Source organism: Meriones unguiculatus, chromosome 1 (genome assembly GCF_030254825.1).
Source record: "Meriones unguiculatus strain TT.TT164.6M chromosome 1, Bangor_MerUng_6.1, whole genome shotgun sequence".
In the NCBI taxonomy this organism is placed as follows: domain Eukaryota; kingdom Metazoa; phylum Chordata; class Mammalia; order Rodentia; family Muridae; genus Meriones; species Meriones unguiculatus.
Genome location: NC_083349.1, coordinates 74,261,458 through 74,277,674, shown reverse-complemented (window position 1 = coordinate 74,277,674; position 16,217 = coordinate 74,261,458). Strand labels below are relative to the sequence as shown.

The following is a 16,217-nucleotide window of genomic DNA, read 5'->3' as shown; positions in this document are numbered from 1 at the left end:
TAAGAAGTGCATAATAAAAAATCACTTACTTAAAAATTATTTACCTAAAAATAGAATTGTTTACAATAAATGGTTTGAAAATATGAACATAAATGAAGAATATAATGATGTGTATTTGTTTTAAGATAACAGAAGGACTTAAACATTTGTTTAAGATTTCAGACACTTATTTTGAAAAGAATGAAAATAATTTTTATTTCTCTTGGAAAAAGTAAATAGATGTGACTTTCAAAAATATTATTTATAAATATCAACCCTGTCAATTGTAAAACAATACTATAAAAGTAGCGGGAGATTATTTTAAGACTGGAATGCTAAGAATTTAAATAGATATGTGAAACAGGAAAGAAGCCCTCTTGTATTTTATGTTTAAACATAAAACATAATATACCATAAGGCATCATATACAATAGGGAAATGAAAGCTTACTCAATAAAGCTGGAGGGTGAGGAAAATTACTCCTTCCTTCCTGTATGCCCCAAATAACCACCATATGAGAAAGACATTAAGCAAAAACAAAAATCAAATCAATAAAAATTGACCAAAAATGGAATAGAATCTCAGTTATTTGGGAGAGTGAAAGCAGTCTAAAGATAGAAGCAGCTGAAATAATTATAAATCAATAAAAATGCCTCTACACTAAGAATATGGAAAATAAAAATAAATGTAAAAAGCTTGCTAGAAAATAATTTCTATAAAAATGACAAGACATAGTAGTCTTCTTGACATATGATGATCCTAACTAACTTTGTAAATACAAAAATTCTATTTAATAAGTAGGTCAAAAACATTTCAAAGCTACTTAAACATGAAAAACACACATCATGTTTTGTAATTAAAATGCAAATTAAAATATCATTTATTTATTTTAATGAAAAACTGGACTACCTAATATGTGATGATCATAGGATACTTTTTACTGAAACTGACAAGCAATAATTCTTAGTAGAAATTGTTCACATTCAGGAGTTATGAAATATTAGTGTTCTCTGACAACTCCTCTTGGGGATCAATGTGGAGAAAACACGGAAAAAGTAAACCACTATCTATGAGGATCGTGTCTATTGAGTATGTCTACTGTTTGTTAGAGCAAATGTTAAAAAAGACAAGAATAGGAAGTAAACAAAAACGGTTACAACTCACAACTGCAGGGACTAGAGAGCGACTCAGAGGTTCTTGGTGTACTTCGAAGTTTCAGAGTTTGATTCCCAGCACCCATAGGACAGGCTCACAACAAGCTGCATCTGCAGGGAACTTAATGATGCACGCGTGCACACACACACACACACACACACACACACACACACACACACACACACACGCATGCCACCAAGTAAAAGTAAATAAATCTTTAAGAAACACAAAAACACAAAGTATAACTATAAATATGCAGCAATAATGAAATTTTTTTTATAGGCTTCTGCCAAGATGCCTGGCTTCTATTCTTTCTTTTTAAAAAAATGTTTTATCTCCCTCTCTCTCAGTTTATTTTATTTTCACTTTTTAAAATTAATTAATTAATTACAGTTTATTCACTTTGTATCCCCCCTGTAGCTCCTTCCCTCCTCCCCTCCCAACCTCACCCTCCCTCTTCCCCACCTGTGTCCCTCCCCTAGTCCATTGATATGGGAGGTTCTCCTCCCCTTCCCTCTGATCCTAGTCTATCAGGGCTCAATGCAAATAGATCCATACTTATCACCCTGCACAAAACTAAAATCCAAGTGGATCAAAGACCTCAATATAAAAACAGACACACTAAACCTGTTAGAAGAAAAAGTGGGGAAGAGCCTTGAACTCATTGGCACAGGAGACAACTTCCTGAACAGAACACCAACAGCACAGGCTCTAAGGTCAACAATCAATAAATGGGACCTCATGAAATGGAAAAGCTTCTGTAAAGCAAAGGACACTGTCGTCAAAACAAAACGACAGCCTACAGACTGGGAAAGGTTCTTCACCAACCCTGTATCTGACAGAGGGCTAATATCCACTATATATAAAGAACTCAAGAAGTTAAACAGCAACAAATCAAGTAATCCGATTAAAAAATGGCGTACAGAGCTAAACAGAGAATTCTCAATAGAGGAATATTGAATGGCAGAGAAACACTTAAAGAAATGTTTAACATAATTAGTCATCAGGGAAATGCAAATCAAAACGACCCTGAGATTTCACCTTACACCCATCAAAATGGCTAAGATGAAAAACTCAAATGAAAAATTTTAATTGATAACATTAAGTAGAAGAGTGTGTCACAAATTTGTTTAATAGTTGTGGTACAGCTATATAAAATATGAGTAACAGCCTGAAAGAAAGTATGAAGAAATTATGAGTGGCATTGTGCTGAAATTACAGGCAATTTTCCTTGTTAAAGTGTTATATAATTTTGTTAGATAAATTATTTTGACCAGTGCTTGTGCCTGCGTGTAGAGTAATGGTTAGTAAGTACATGGCCTTGAAAAGGTTCCTGGGGACCCTTAGGCTTTGGATAATAGGATGTACTCGGAGCTGTTGTGAGTCCAGATGAATGCAGGTACCGCACCCAGGTCTCATGTGTGGCACTAAAGGGAACTCCATCAAGGTTGTGGAAGTAGCGACATTTTGGGGACTGATGATAACTGCATGAGTGTTTATTCTTGATGGTCTCCACAGTTCACAGAAAACCGACTGCTCTTCCCATCTTCACCATTCAAGGTTACCCCCACTCTTGCCTGTCATCTGCCTCACTTCATTTCTAGCTCTCTGAGATGAGCTATTGGCTCTGGCCAAGCCAACCTGAGGATTTCCAGCCACTGAACACACACTGACATCGTCACACTCAGTCATTGTTTTTACCCGATCCAGGTGTATTCATGTTCTAGAAGAAGAAGAGTCCACAGACAAGTGAGCAGACAACGCAAGAACATATCCAAGGGTCACAGGGCAGGCTGATCTTTCACCATCCTGCATTGGTACAACTGGATTGGTTGTGGATTTCAGGCTGGGGTACAATGATTTGTTGGTATCTTACCACATATGTTGCTAAATATGCAATATAAAATCTGTAGTGAGGTACTTAAGCATTATGGGAAAAAAAACAATGTACATTTAAAACAACAAAGCTTGTAAATAAATCCTAACATCCTTCACTTTTCAGAGTTCTACAGACACCCATCTTGAACCCTCCTTCTTCATCCTCTTTCCCTCCTTCTCCTCCTCTTCTTCTTCCCCCTTCTCTGTATGAGAGAGAATACACATATGTAAGTATGGTAGGTGTATGTGCACACTTACACATGTGTACACACAGAGGCCTTTGGATGGCCTTCTGTAACTTTAACTTACTCCCTTGAGGCAGAAGCTCTCATGAACCTGGCGCTAGGCTGGCAGCCCCTGGCTCTTCAGTCTGTAGCTGCTCCTCACAGCTCTGGGGTCACAGGTGCTTGTGGCCACATCTGACTTTTTCTGGAGATGGTGGGATCCAAATCCAGCACTTCATGCTTTTGCAGCAAGCACTTCTAACCCATGGAGTCATCTTTCTAGTTTGTGCCTTCTTCCCTAACTGATCCCTGAGGCAGAAAACGTGCTGCCTTTTGTTTTAATTTCTTTTGGTAGTTTTCCTAAGGATGCTGAACATAAGGTCCACCTCCTGGAAGTACACACTTGAACCAATGAACTATTTTAACTAACAAAAGAACATGTATTCACCATGCATCCATACATCAGTTTTCATCAAGAAGAGATTCCAATATTGACCCACCAATAATGACCAAAGATTTTTGGAGATTATATACCCTGTTTTTCAGTGGGGGTGTAGCTCAGTCAACAGAGTGCTTGCCTAGCATGCATAAACCTGGGCTCCATCTGCAGAACCACTGTCACTGGGCCTAGTGGTGCCTACCTAGAATCCTGGGACTACGGAAGTGGAGACAGGATCAGAAATTAAAGGTCATCTTTGGCTACAAAGTGAGTTCAAGGACAGCCTTGGTACCATGAGAGAGGAGAGAGAGGGAGAGAGACACACACAAAGAGAGATTGACTCTGTTCTGAAACAAACAGGGTTTTAGCTGACACTCTGCCTAGAAACAGTGGCATACACACAGCTGGGGCACTGGGATCGGTTAGGATTTTCTTACAGCAAAGCCATTTAAGGGCTGACTCATCAATTAAGAGCACTGGTTGCTTTTCCAGAGGACCTTGGTTTGATTCTCAGCACTCACACAGTGGCCTATAACTGTCAGTTCCAGGGGAATTCAGTGCCCTCTTCTGGTCTCTGTAGGCACCAGGCACTCACAGGGCACACAGAGATGCACACAGGCTGTTTAAATGATGACACTGATGGACATGATGATGATGCCACTTGAAATGTGTGGGTGAGCCATCGGTAAATATTTAGAGCTGTTTTGCCTGGGCGGAGCTCTCGTTCTAACACAATGCTTTGCTGACAGTACTTAGGCCTCAGCTTACAATGGAAACAGATATAAAGATGATGGTTAAATCAATGTGGAATGAAAGTGTAGTTTAGAGAGGAGGCTGTGTCCTCACCCAAAGTGCTCTGTTAGAAAGAAATCAGTCAGCTCTTTTTTTTTTTTTTTCCTGGCAACTTCCCAGCTCTGTATTAACTATCCAGATTAATGTCAGCTCATACCCCGGGAATTATTCATGAAGTCCCTCTGCACAATGTAATTGCAGGGTTTGGCACCCAGAGTGGAGTCTCGACGTTTATAGATTATTTTCTCTTCCTGTCCCCTGGAAGAGACAATGATCTGAACCAACTTTGGCTAGGGAGGGAAAGGAGTTGTGATTTCACATGAAAAGAGATTTGTCATTTGAGAGGTCCCGAGTCTCGCTTACGTGCACCTTGGGAGAGTGGACTGCAGCCTCCACGGAGACACGTGACTCTGGGTCTATGAATGGTCTTTCATTGTGGCTCTTTCCTGCATGAAGAGACAATTTACATGTGGGAATTAATTGTATCAAACAGTAGCTCTACTGATCTCTACCACCATATCACCCAATGTAATGTGCTCAAGCAGATGAAAATGCCTTGCTATTTCCAGGCAGGCAACCATGTGCTGGATGAGCCTTTGAAGAGTATTCAACGTAAGCCAAAAATTCATACTCAAGAGGAATCTAATGTTTTACTACAAACATCAAGAAGCTTCGTGATTGGCCTCAGTGGTGAGGTTATAGATTCAGACTGTTCGGTTGTGACTTTGGTGTGTGTAACTGTGTTTTGGGAAACACCTGTGTGTACATTAGAAAAGCCAAGCAGACAACCTCAGCTATAATCCCCAAATACCGCTCACTTCGTTTCTCGAGACAGAATCTCTCTCCCTGGTCTGGAACTTACCAAATAGGCTACACTATCTGGCCAGTGAGTCCACCTTTGCTAGACATATGTGTCACCAATATATGGCTTTTAAAATATTGGTTCTGGGGATAAAATTTGTGTTCTCATGCTTGAAGGACAAGCAGTTGAACAACTGAGCTGTATCCTGAGTCCCAAGGTTGTGACTCTTAAAGGTGAAAAAAGGCAATTAAAAATTCTTTTGAAGTGGAATTTTTTATTATACCATGTTTACTACAAAGATAATAATCATGGACCATTTTCCATGGGTCCCTAAGGTCCAAGGGTGTTTGATTTTTTTATGTGATAAGTAAGTTTATATCTATAGGTTTGTATCTATACATATGAATATATTCATTACAAGTATTCATATGCATATATATATTTATACAAAAGAAATGTTTTACTCTGGTTCTAATTAAAATTTCCTCTGGAGAAATTTAACAGAACATTTACCAAAATAAGTGATGTATTGACCTAATAAAAATTTACATTTTCCTTCTAATTATATTATATTAAATTAAATCTGCCAAGTAACCTCTTTGTCCTAGATTCATGGTCAGTAGTCAGTAATTACAAGAATCTTCAGCTCCGTGAATTTTTTTCCTAGAAGAACTCTTGAAATACCTTTTCTTTGAATTCACAAAGAGGGAGGGAGGGTGGAACTGGGAGACTGGGAAGGAAGAAGGGATGGGGCTACAACAAGGATGTAAAGCAAATTTAAAAAATAACATGTAAATAAATAAACTTTTCTTATATATGCACCGCAATTATCAAGCGAACCATGTTTTTTTCCACATATGAGTGTTCTGCTTACATGTATGTCTGTGCTATACATGGGTACCTGGTGCCCACGGTGGTCCAAAAGAGAGTATTGAATCCCCTGGACCTGTGCTTACATATGGCTCTGAGCTGCCATGTAGGTGCTGGGAACCCAATCTGACTTCTGCAAAAACAACCAGTGCTCTTTACACAGATCCATCGCTCCATTCCCAGAGCCACATTTTCCATTATCTGTGTGTGTGTGGTACTTGCATAACATAGCTACGCATGTGTGTACATACACATGCACACATAAAGATCTCTATGTGCATATTACAGATAGATGAATATATAGATACATGTAAAGCATTGGGAAATCATTTGGCTAATTTTGTTTCATAATTAAGATTCTTACACAATACTATTCTCACATGTATCTCATTTTTACTAGATGGTGTGCTTATAACTTTGACCTAAAAATGATTATTGAGAAAGCAGTGAAAAAAATCCACAAGAGTAGAATGTCCATTACTAAAAACAGATAAAAACAGAGGTTTCACACACTCTAATGAAAAAAAATGGTCCATCATTGCGAACTGTTCTGTAACCCAAGAATGTTAACCTCAAATTGTTTCCTTCCGTGGAAATTCATTAAAGAAAAACACAATCCAATATACCACAGATTCTAATAATTTAACTTGAGGTTTCATACAGATACAATGCATCTTGGCTTAATAGGCCCTATGCAATTATTTTCTATGTATCACTTCAGCTATTTGGGAGATTTAAGAGGAGGGAAGATTCATTATATCCTGTGCACACTGTGCACATCTGTATTTTATACCTAGAGAGACTTCTCTTCTTAGCAGAGAAAAATGCCTCCTGGAGGCGCTGCAATCTCCCCAGCCACTCCTGAGCAGGCCCTGAAGGGTGTTTGAGGAAGTGCCTGCACAGCCTGCCAGCCACTTTAATTCTGAGAACCCTTCAAGAACATCCTGCACCCACAGTGCCATAGTGTTTTACTGAGCACTGGAAATGCAATTCTGTTTCATACAAATGAAGCCTTGAGCACAAGGCTGTGACACTTCCCTCTGGCTGTGGAGGAGATGTTGTAAAGCCCCATTGGCCTTTGGCGGGCAAACATGTCTTTTCCAGTAGATGTTTTTCTTTTAAAATTATTTTACATGCAGTGTGTGTGTGTTGGCCATGCACCACAGTGCACATATAGAGATCTGAGAACAGTTTTGGGGATTTGGCTCTCTCCTTCCACCATGTGGCACCTGGGATAAAGCTCATGTCCGACAGGCTCAGTGGCCAGTGCCTTTCCCCACGGAGCCATCTGATCAATGCCAGCTGTTCCTTTCTCCCAGGTGAAGCATCCGTTCACCTTGATGCCGGGGACATTATAGCTCTTCTTTTACGCACAGAGCTCTTGCTATAAGAGAAATCTTTTGAGAACTAGAAGTCGCTCCCTCTGCAGAGATGGCTCAGTGGTTAAGAGCACTGGCTGCTCTTCCAAAGGACCTGGGTCCATTCCTAGAACCCACATGGGCCCTCACAACTGTCTGCAACTCTAGTTCCAGGATATCTGACACCAACATACATAAAATGAAGATAAATAAATCATTTTTAAAAATTAAGAAAACAAATAATAATATTTCATAAAGGTGGTGGGCAGAGGCAGGGGAATCTCTATGAGTTCAAGCCATCTTAGTCTACAGAGAGTTCCAGAACAGCCAGGACTGTTACACAGAGAAACCCTATCTTAAGAAACCAAAGTACCAAGGACCATGCATGGAGATAACCTAAGACCCCTGCACAGATGTAGCCCATGGCAGTTCAGTATCCAAGTGGTTTCCATTGTAATAAGAACAGGGACTGTCTCTGACATGAACTCAGTGGCTTGCTCTTTAATTACCTCCCCCTGAGGGGGAAGCAGCCTTTACCAGGCCATAGAAGAAGACAATGTAGCCACTCCTGATGAGACCTAATTGACTAGGATCAGAAGGAAGGGAAAGAAGACCTCCCCTATCAGTGGACTTGGGGAGGGGCATGCATGGAGAGGGTGGAGGAAGGGAAGGATTGGGATGGGAGGAGGAAGGGAACCACAGGGGAGATACAAAGGGAATAAAGTGTAATTAATAAAGAAAAAAAATAAACCAAAGTAAGTAAATAAATAAATAATCAGCCCCTGTCCAGAATGACATTTGTGTTTGCTGTCCCCTGACCGTCTCCTTGTGCATGGTTCTTAACTTTTAATCACATGTTTACTGATTATATTTCCCACCTTTATTTAATTTTATTTTATGTGCATTAGTGTGAAGGTGTCAGAGCCCTTAGAATTGAGGTATAGACAGTTGTGAGCTGCCATATGGCTGCTAAGAATTGAACCCGGGTCCTTTTGGAAGAACAGACAGTGCTGTTAACCGCTGAGCCATCTCTCCAGCCCCATTTCCCACCAATTTTGAAGCATTTTATTTATGTCTCTGGTGTGTGTGTGTGTGTGTGTGTACAAGTGTGTGCATAGAAGCTGGAAGAGGGTGTTGGATCCCTGAAGCTGGCAGTTGTGAGCTGCTTGTGTTGTGGGTGCTGGGAACTGATGGTAAACCCTGAGCCTGCTCTGCAGCCCTGGGCCATGTCTTCATTCTCTCTGCTTAGCCCAGGGTCTGGAGGTTCTGCATCGGTACATGTTTAAATGTTTAATAAGTGCCTGAATGGGTGAGGGAGTTGCTCTTTAATGTGTGCCTAATAGGGAAGCTCTTTATCGGGCCCCTCACAGGCCTGCAGGAAGAGAACCGCCCCTGCCAAGGCCTGCCAAGCTTTCCTGGAGACCCATCAGATAAACCGTGTGATCGGTTGCATGCTCCGGACTTTCGTGCCGGCGGAGGTAAGGAAGGTATTTCTCTAAGTAATCTCTCACTGAAGGTATATTTCTTTCCTTGGAGATGTGCCTATTCTTAATTTAGGAGCTATAGGTTTCATCCCATTGGAGTAAATGCTAAAATTCTGGGGAAAAACCAAACAAAACCAAAAACCAGAAAGATCTGCTCTCCTTTCTACTACGCCGTGAGCATTAATTTTGGATCATTCACATGATACTCCCCAACATTTGTGAATATTTTCAGTGTGCAAATACACTCACTCACGTGTACAAATAGGTTAAATCTTTAAATCTTTAAATCTTAAACCTTGTAGCTGCAAGGAAGAAACGAAGACATAAAGAAGTTGCTCGGCTGGTCTAAGCTTACCCAGCCAATAGCTGCTGGAGAAGGCTTTGGTCTTACCGTGCATTAACATCTGGATACTGTCGATGTTGGGACAGGACCTTCTTTGGGTAGTGTATTTTCTCCTTGTTGCCAGGTCACTGGCACCCAGGCAAGGGTCTGCAGCAGCAGTTGAGTGCAAGAGTTAGAAGTGTTAGAATGTCTTGTGGGTTTCGCTCAAACAAATTATTTCCAAGTTTTTTTTCCATTTATGCCTGAAGATGAAATAGGGAAGGTAAGCTGGTGGTGGGCCAGTGTATGCAGATGAGAAAACTGCATTTCTAAAGTCTCTGAAAAGAAAGAAAGAAAGAGACAGTGTTTCACCCTCAGTTAGTTTGGAGCTCACTGTGTAGCTAAGACTGGCATCAAAACCACAGCAAATTTTTGCCTCCCATGTATGAAGATTACAGGTATGAAGTAAACAAAATGAAACAAACCCCTCAGGCATCACAATCCTTCCCTGTGGGTCTTAGGGAACCCTGTGGCTACGTTTGAGCCGCTTGGGAAGCATTCCTGGCTCTGTCCAGCAGAGGGCAGGCGAGGTAACAAAAATCTCTAGCTAGGCTAAGCTTGCTCTACCTAGGCAAGAGACAGCCAGGTACCTCAAAGCCACAGGCTGTTGTAGGGCCCAGGAAAGAAAGAGAGAGAGAAAAATCCTCGTTGCACTAGAAGAAACATAGGCATAAAGAGTTCTTGACAGAGGACTTGACGCTTCTCTGTCATGGTTTGGATACTGAGTGTGTGAGGGAAGTTGAGGCTGGAGTGTTAAATGTGAAAACAGAACTGTTTCTTCCCTGGAGCTTTGGCAAAGACCATTTTCATTAAAGAAAATGAGCAGGGGCCAGTGGAGAGCAAGGGAGGGAAGTGAACCCGTAAGAAATCAGCGTTCCAATGGAAAAGACCCCCGGGAAGTTTAAATTCTTTAGCAATAAACTGAAGTTGTTCTGGAAGAAACTTTATTTTTAAATTGTTTTATCATCATTTTCACCCAAGTAGTGGGAAGATAGAGTTAGACACTGGAGTTGTGTCCTTCCCTGTATTTATTTTGACCTGTGACCAATGTTCAAATGTCTGTTTTCACATTTGTCACTATCTTAATGCTTTTGCTCCATGGCGCTCTGGGTCTGGGTCCCTGAACTTGCCACCTTCCTCCAAAGCTGACTCTGCACTGCAGCTCTGTGTTGTCAACTACGAATTCTTTTGAACTTTAAGTTATTTTGAAAACATGTGGTGTGTGTCTTATAATACCAGACAAAACTTAAATTTTAAACTGTTCTGACACACTCTCAAGGCTGATCTGTGAAAGCCACAACTCCACAGAGACAGGCTCTTCAGGTCCATGGCATCCACTTTCCCCTCCGGAATGCTCCCTGGAATATGTTGTGGAGAATATTGAAGACAAGTCTTCAGAACATGGTAGTGGGACAGCAGTGCCATAATAGATTTTATTCCTGCAGTTAAACAATACAGCTTGAGCAATGGTGGGTGGGGGGTGGCTACCTCATTTTGATAGTGACACGTAGATCCTAGCAGTAACAAGTAAATAAAACATACTACAGGCTGGAACAAACGTCAGAGCAGTCATAACAGCCCAGTTATCGTCACTATGCGGCTGGACCAGATTTACCAGAAGCTTTCTCAGCACCAGTGGATAAAGGGCTTGCTCTTAAAAAATCCAGCTGGAGAGGACAGGGTCTCCACAAGGAGAGCAACAGAACAGGAAAATTTGAACACAGGGAACTTCCCAGAGACTCATACTCCAACCAAGGACTATTCATGGAGATAACCCAGAACCCCTGCACAGATGTAGCCCAGGGCAGTTCAGAGTCCAATTGGGTTACATAGTAATGTGAAGAGGGACTGCCTCTGACATAATCTGATTGGCCTGCTCTTTGATCACCTCCCTCTGGGGGGGAGCAGCCTTACCAGGCCATAGTAGAGGACAATGCAGCCACTTTTGAAGTGAACTGACAGACTAAGATCAGAAAGGAGAGGAGAACCTCCCCTATTAGTGGACTTGGGGAGTGGCATGCAAGCAGAGGGAGGAGGGAGGGTGGGATTGGGAGGGGAGGAGGGAGGGGCTTATGGGGGGGATGCAGAATGAATAAAGTGTAATTGATGAAAAATTAAAAAAAAAAAAAGAAAGTAAAAAAAAATTAAAAAAAAATCCAGAGTGAATCTGGAGTCTGATGTTTAGGGGTCTCCAAAGACCCTGATATCCCTGGCTTCTGGTTCCCTCACCACAGCAGCTCAGTTCATCTGGAACTGGCCATTGTGAGTTCTCACCAGAAAGGATCCAGCCAAGAGCTGCTCTGTCCTTCAAACGCACGATTCACAAATATATTTCCGTGCAGAAAAATAGAAGTAGCAGCTAGAAACTTCAATCAGTGCTTTTGGACCCCAAAACTATGACAGTGCCACACCAGTGTCATTAAAGCTAACTAACCATTTAAACGAATATTAAAATATGGGCTCCTTTGCATACCATAATGAGCAAAGCTGCTTTTAAGTTTCTCCCTGTGCTTTGAGGTGAGGTGACATTTACATTCCCAAACTTTGAAGTCGGAACAAAATGCACAGGTAGAGGGTACTAGATCAAATAGTAATCAACTTCAAAAAGCATTTTGGCTGTTGGATGTCCCTGGGCTAATTTCCTCTAGACATTTTAAATGTAAATGTCTAAACTCATTTAAAAATGGTAAATTGGTCTAGGTTCAATCAAAAAGCATCCTGACACAGAACAGGGAGACTAGGCTAATTGTCATTTGTTTGTCAAATGAATTCCATTTGGAAAGCAATGAAACCTCCAAGCTAATTCTTTTAAGGTGAACTGGTAGTTGTATTATCAGTTAAATGCAGTAAATGCATAATCATAGGATGATAATGGAAACTGAACCCGTGTTAGCGCTGGGGCTCTGGCTGCCACAGGGCACGGAGCGATGCAACTTAAGTGCTGTAATGTTGCCTTGGCCACAATGGTACCAAGTCTGGTCTTTAGCCTTACAGACACTTTCTTTGCATTTTAAAAAACTTTATCAAAGCACCATGGCAATGTAGAAAATGTCAAAGTGAAATGCACTGTAGGCAAATTGAGATTTCATTAAGTTTAAATTTATTGCTTTTGACTGATGTATTACCACGCTTGTTAAGAGCCAGTAATTTGGAATATCTGTCTGCTTGGTAAAATAGCTTTGTCTCCTTGCATATTATTTTGTATAGACTTTGAAAGGCTACAGTCATTCCAAGTCAGAGTGGACTGGTCTTTAGTTAGTGTTTCAAAATGGTGCTTGTGCTCCAGTGGATATCCACACAGCCTGAAATCATGTAAATATATTGGAAATTAGTGAGGGAACTCAACTTTATCGGGTTTTTATTGAGTCTTGACATGCTATGCTATGTGTGAAGGTGGAGTTTTGCTCTCATCTCTACTGTTCTCTTCTGTATGGAAGGATGATATAGAGGGATGATGGGTATAGAGGATGAAGGGTACATCATGTCCATGTACCAGAAAACCAGATCTCTATGTGGAGTTGGTGCAAAAATAGACCTACAGCTGAGATATTTTACAAGCAAAAAAAGGGAGATGACTTTGTAAGAATTACGGAAGAATTCATAATTCTGTGGCCACTTGGGTCTCAGCTTCAACGTTGACTATTCTGTGAAGCCTTTTTTCCTTGTTGCTGGGGCAGGTTCCAACACAAAAGCTGCCAAACTTCTCATGAAAAGACCTTGGTGGTTTGAATGTGCGTGCCCCCATGGTCTTGGCATTAATGGTTCCCATTAGTGGTGCTGCTTGGGCAAGTCTAGGAAGTGTGGCTGTGCAGGACGAAATATGTCACTGGGAAGGGCTTTGATGTTTCAAAGACTCATGCTGTTCTAGTTTGCACTTTCTGTCTCATGTGTTTTAAGATGTGAGTGAGCTCCCAGCCTGTTCTAGTGACCATGCCGCCTGCTGCCATGCTTCTCCACTGTGATGGTAATGGACGCTCATCTAGCGCTGTAATCACAAACAAACCCTTCCTTCTGGAAGTTGCCTTGATCATGTTGTTTTACCGCAGCAACAGAAAAGTAACTAATGCACACACAGTAGGCCTAGAGGCAGAACTAGTATTAGACAGGTCTATACGGGGCAACCACAGGAGTAAACATGCACTTTGATGAAATTCAAAATGGAACAGAACAGTTGAGTGACTTTTAGTGCTTTCCGCATTATAGATCTACTAATGGGAAGAAAGGGACTCTTCTCACGGAGAAAAACATTGCTTCGGATTGAAGTAAAAACCATCTGTAGCTCGCGGTCATATAAAAACAGGCCGTCGGTTGGAGGTGACTTCAAGCCAAGTTCACAGATCCCCGAGCATCATAACACGTTGCACTAGTTGGTTTTCTCCACTGGACAAAAGACTCTGGCACCACCCTCTGGCTTCTAGTTTTGATTATCTGTCAGCCTACATTAGAGAAGAAAGTCCTATGAGAACAGAGGCCTTATCTATTTCCCTCTGCATGCCCAGGTCATGGAGAGTGGGTGCTAGGGTCACCAGACAATGACAGTCATTTGGCTGATGTTTGATGAGCCCAGAGTGAATCTAGATCCTATTGCCAAACAAATAGATAAAAAGACACTGCTGGAAAGTGGTGGTGCATGCCTTTAATCACAGCACTCAGGCAGAAGCAGGCAGATCTCATAAGTAGGAGGCCAGTGTAATCAACAGAGTGAGCTCCAGGACAGCCAGAGCTACACAGAGAAACTCTGTCTTGAAGAAAAAAAAAAAAAAAAAGACACTTAACCTCCCAAAAGGCAGGAATAAATTCTCCGTTAGATTCTTTACTATTAAAAATATTGTAAGGGCTGGAGAGGTGGCTGAGCAAGTAACAGTACTGACTGGTCTTCCTAGGACTGGGATTTGGTTCCAGGCACCAATATGGAAGCTCACAACTGTCTGCAGCTCCAGGTCAGGGGATCTGACACCCCCTTTTGACTTCTGCAGACACCAGGTGTGCACATGATGCATAGACATACATGCAGGTAAATCACTCATACACATAACATAAGAAGATCTTTAAATTTTTATGTATGCACACATGTATAATCATATATGTATTTTGTTTATACAGCCTTGGGAAGGCCCATAGCTACTGATTTGCTTACTTTGTATATTTCCCTATAGAGTGACTGCTTCTAAATATCCTCCATGAATATATTCACATGTAACATAAGCCATCTATTCTGCTGGAATCTCCTCAGAATCTCCTCTCCAGGCTCAGAAGTAGTGCCATGGCATGATAGCTCTCCAGAGTTCAGCCCACTTACAGTCATGGGATAGTTACAAATAGCCACACAATGCAGGGCAGAAAAGACATTAAAGATATGCTGTGTTCTGGATAATCAGCACTTCCTTGTAATCATAAAATTAGGATGGAATCTGGGAACTAAAAATTGGCATATGTCAAAAATAACTTGAAGTTCAAGTTATTCACTTAGTAAGCTACTGACAAAGGCAAAGATGAGAGCCTAGCAAAGCAGTGGCACTTCCTGTCACCTGGAAGGCCCGGTGTCTTTTTATCTGTTCATGTGGCAGTAGGATCTGGGCTCACTGGTCACTCATCAGTCATCAATGCTCCCTACATCACACTGTATTTGCAATTTACTAAGTTTTAACTGACTAAGTCACTTGTTAACTATATTTTCCTGTGCTAGACATTTTGTTTGTATATGGCAAGAGAGGCACCCCCAAATAGGAGTCTCATATTAAAAAAAAAAAAGTTGGGAGTAAACTTGCTTTATTGCATTCCATGACTACAGGGCCAAACTGAGGCCAGTGTTGGCTCGGCAGAGGGTGTGACCCTAACCCACCCATGAAGAATATTTGGAAACGAGTGCTATTCCATAAGATAGGGAGTTAAAAGGAACTTTAACCAGGATTGAGGTAAGGCATTGCTTAAATGCTGCTAGTCAGAAAATTAAATCAGTTCTCATGTTCTAATTAACTGATAACTCATGAAAGGCTATCATATTCACATTGAGGAGTTGCATCCTTTTCAAAAATTCTGCGGCTTTCTCAGTGTTATCTACAGTTTCTTATATTTATTAAAGTGTTACTGGAGAGAGGGATTATGTTTGTAATATATTTATAATTCTCATAGTGACCCGTTGGGGTCTGCATCTTCAGCTCCATCAGTAGGCTTGGAGAACCAGTTAACTTGTCTGATGTATGGTAGCTGGAAAGACTCTGGTGTTTATGAACTCAAGATTGTCTGCTTAGCCGTGGGCAGGGTAAACTGAGGTGCTAGTTGTGGTTGTGGGATACAACTTCTTGATTCCATATCAAGGTGGAATAATATAAAATAAAAGATGCTTATATACTTGATCAAAAGTCAGTCAGGCCAATCTATAGAAGTACAATGGAGTTTTGTTGAACAAAAACACTGAGTTTACAACCATGTAGTCAAGTAGCCTGATAAGCTGACTAACCAATTCACTCACCCAGCAGGCTAGCTGGCTCTGTGCAGCTCTCCAGCAAGGCTTTACAAATGTGATCCCCAGACCAATGAAGTCAGCATCACCGGGAACTTGCTTTTTAAAAATACAACTTCTTTTCCCCTCTTTTCTCACATTATATATCTTGAGTACAGTTTACCCTTCCTCTGCTCCTCCCACCACCTGGAACTACCCCTTTTCTGTCTCTCATTAGAAAAAAAACAGGCTTCTAAGGGATAATAATAAAATAAGATGAACAAACACTAGCATAGCAGAACAGGAAAAACAAACAGAAGGAAAAGAGCCCAAGAAAAGGGACAATAAACATATATAGAGGAATTTCCACTTGTTTGGAAGTTCAGGGATCCCATAGGAAGCACTAAACTAG

At 41.1% G+C, this 16,217-nt stretch overlaps 1 long non-coding RNA gene across 2 annotated transcripts in view; it reads right to left on the bottom strand.

Annotated features, from left to right (window-relative positions):
• Positions 1–2,248: 2,248 nt before the first annotated feature.
• LOC132656792 (uncharacterized) overlaps positions 2,249–16,217 on the bottom strand; it is a 50,142-nt gene continuing 36,173 nt past the window's right edge. Inside the window, exons 3-5 of one of the 2 annotated variants that reach the window (XR_009594503.1) lie at positions 13,600–13,799; positions 9,373–9,641; positions 2,249–4,913 (exon numbers count right to left, since the gene is read on the bottom strand). This is a non-coding gene — a long non-coding RNA (uncharacterized LOC132656792). The remainder of the gene's footprint in view (positions 4,914–9,372; positions 9,642–13,599; positions 13,800–16,217) is intronic. The other variant, XR_009594504.1, reaches the window with a different exon arrangement.